Source organism: Arachis hypogaea, chromosome 5 (assembly GCF_003086295.3).
Source record: "Arachis hypogaea cultivar Tifrunner chromosome 5, arahy.Tifrunner.gnm2.J5K5, whole genome shotgun sequence".
NCBI lineage: Eukaryota > Viridiplantae > Streptophyta > Magnoliopsida > Fabales > Fabaceae > Arachis > Arachis hypogaea.
In genome coordinates, this window is record NC_092040.1 from 47,642,227 (window position 1) to 47,645,699 (window position 3,473).

The 3,473-nt window shown below is 37.9% G+C and overlaps 1 non-coding gene across 1 annotated transcript; it reads right to left on the reverse strand.

Moving 5' to 3' along the window:
* Positions 1-411: 411 nt before the first annotated feature.
* TRNAD-AUC (transfer RNA aspartic acid (anticodon AUC)) lies at positions 412-483 on the reverse strand. Its single transcript has one exon. It is a non-coding gene; the product is annotated as a tRNA-Asp (tRNA).
* Positions 484-3,473: the final 2,990 nt, after the last annotated feature.

The window sequence follows — 3,473 nt, forward strand, 5'->3', positions numbered from 1 at the left end:
GAAATTCCCACCAATGATTTACATAAGTATTTCTATCTTTATCTTTATGTCTTATTTATCTTTTAATTATTAAAACTCCGTAACCCATTTGAATCCGCCTGACTGAGATTTACAAGGTGACGATAGCTTACTTCAGGCCGACAATCTCCGTGGAATCGACCCTTACTCATGTAAGGTATTACTTGGATGACCCACTGAACTTGCTGGTTAGTTGTGCGAAGTTGTGACAAAGAAGTGAGATTAAAATTGTGCGACCAAGTTGTTGGCGCCAATGTGTATCACAATTTCGTGCACCACTTATGACAACCAAATTTTTGCATGAAAGGATTATTTATTGGTTTAGAAACTATACTTGTAACGAGATTTCATCTGTGAAATTATATACCATCAAAAATCTGTTCATCAAAACGGCGCCGTTGCTGGGGATCGAACCCGGGTCACCCGCGTGATAGGCGGGAATACTCACCACTATACTACAACGACTTTTATTGTACAGGTTTTAGGGGAGGTGCTGCCGAAATTCCTATAAAACCTGAGACTTTATTGAAATGTCCTTTGGAAAATTATAAGTTTAAGACTTTTATTATTTCATTTAAATTGTTTAAAAAAGTTATGAATTATGTTTTGAAATTAAGTATTGAAAAGAGAATTATGATCTAGCATAGTTTCTTAAGAAAAGTATTTTATCTCTTTTGGGAGTGAATCATTTTGAAGAAACTTACGTTTAAGGCTGTTTTAAATATGAAAATGGTTTATGTTTTTGGAAAATTGGCTTGAGGATTTTCAATTGGAGGAGTTTTAGTGACTTGAAATGAACTTGAATTTTGATTGACAAGTCTCATTTTACAAGGTCTTAGGAAAAGTTTGAAGTAGTCTTTAAATTCTGAGTTTGGCAAAACTAAAACAATTTCTGAGCAGTTGGAAACACTCCAAATTTAATCATGGAATTGGAGTTAGTTTTGGTTTAAGTAAAAGAGATGGTTTCTTTGAAAATTTGTTCGGAGTAATTGATGCACGACTTGGTTTGGCTTAAATCCTCTTTTTATTTATTCGAATCAGAAATTAAGGTTTTAAAGATTTTAATCAATTTGAGGAAATGGGTTAGGTTATTCTCCCCTAAAGTCTTGAGACTCTGCTAAGGAATTTGTATTACTACATCCTGTTTTAGGATGAATGATTTTGAATCTTTTAGAAGAGACTTTTAACTTGGTGTGGTTTTTGAAATTTTTGGGAAGATGTTGTGGATGGTGATTGTTTTTTAAAAAGAGAAATTTACATTTGAGGAAAAGTGGTTTGTGAGATTGAAATCATTTAAGAAATGAGAATTTTAAAGTTAAGACTGAGATTGATTGATTTTGGTTTCCAAGTAAAGAGATTTGAGGAAAAGTGACTTATGGCTTGAATGATGAATAATTTGATATGAATTGTTAATGAAGTGTGGAAATGATGATGAATAAATGAATATGTGGCTTTTGCACATTCTTTTATTTGAGATACGAGTTTCCCTGGGTAAAGTACCGTGGCTTGCCACCACGTGTTCCAGGTTGAGACTCGATACTCTGTCGATCCTACGATGTAAGGGTGACCGGGCATGTATAAATTCCCGGGAATGGTACCCCCATTGAGCAATTTGATACATATATGAGAAAAAGCTATGTAAAGACTCATGGGGATGGACGTCGGGGGACAGTCCAAGGGTTTAGCAAACTAGACTTGTTGGGTTGGCTTAATAACCGACCGATGAGACTCATCAGCCATAGGGCAGGCATTCATCATATGCATCTGTGATATTGTTTGGGTGTGCATATTGTACTTGGTTTGTCTATGTGAATAATTCTGTCTAATTGCTAATTGCTCTACTTGATATAACTGCCTGATTGTGTTTGAACACCCTGATGAGCGGATAATTTATACGCTTTTTGGCATTGTTTTTATATAGTTTTTAGTAAGTTTGAGCTACTTTTAGGGATGTTTTCATTAGTTTTTATGTTAAATTCACATTTCTGGACTTTACTATGAGTTTGTGTGTTTTTCTGTGATTTCAGGTAATTTCTGGCTGAAATTGAGGGACTTGAGCAAAACTCTGAAGAAGGCTGACAAAAGGACTGCTGATGCTGTTGGAATCTGACCTCTCTGCACTCGAAATGGATTTTCTGGAGCTACAGAACTCCAATTGGCGCGCTCTTAACGGCGTTGGAAAGTAGACATCCAGAGCTTTCCAGCAATATATAATAGTCCATACTTTATTCGGAGATTGACGACGTAACTTGGCGTTGAACGCCAAGTACATGCTGTTGTCTGGAGTTAAACGCCAGAAAAACGTCATGATCCGGAGTTGAACGCCCAAAACACGTCATAACTCGGAGTTCAACTCCAGGAGAAGCCTCAGCTCGTGGATTAATCAAGCTCAGCCCAAGCATACACCAAGTGGGCCCCGGAAGTGGATTTATGCATCAAATACTTACTCATGTAAACCCTAGGAGCTAGTTTATTATAAATAGAACATTTATCTATTGTATTAGACATCTTTTGACAGTTTAATCTCTTGAATATTCGGTCACTTGATCATGGAGAGGGCTGGCCATTCGGCCATGCCTGAACCTCTTTCACTTATGTATCTTCAACGGTGGAGTTTCTGCACACCATAGATTAAGGGTGTGGAGCTCTGCTGTACCTCAAGTATTAATGCAATTCTATTGTCTTTTATTCAAATCCCTCTTATTCTTATTCCAAGATATTCATTCGCACCCAAGAACATGATGAATGTGATGATAAGTAACCCTCATTATCATTCTCACTTATGAACGCACGTGATTGACAACCACTTCTGTTCTACATGCAACCGAGCTTGAATGTGTATCTCTTAGATTCCCCAACAGAATCTTCGTGGTATAAGTTAGATAGATGGCGGCATTCATGAGGATCCGGAAAGTCTAAACCTTGTCTGTGGTATTCCGAGTAGGATTCTGGGATTGAATGACTGTGACGAGCTTCAAACTCCTGAAGGCTGGGCGTGATGACAAGCGCAAAAGAATCAAGGGATTCTATTCCAACCTGATTGAGAACCGACAGATGATTAGCCGTGCTGTGACAGAGCATAGGAACGTTTTCACTGAGAGGATGGGATGTAGCCATTGACAACGGTGATGCCCTACATACAGCTTGCCATGGAAAGGAGTAAGAAGGATTGAGTTGAAGTAGTAGGAGAGCAGGCGTCCTTGAGCCATACAGTATCTCCATTCGCTTATTTGAAATTCCCACTAATGAGTCTGCATAAGTATTCTATCCCTTTTATTATTTATTTTCTTATTTCTATTTTCGAAAACCCATAAACCAATTTAATCTGCCTAACTGAGATTTACAAGGTGACCATAGCTTGCTTCATACCAACAATCTCTGTGGGATCGACCCTTACTCGCGTAAGGTTTATTACTTGGACGACCCAGTACACTTGCTGGTTAGTTGAACGGAGT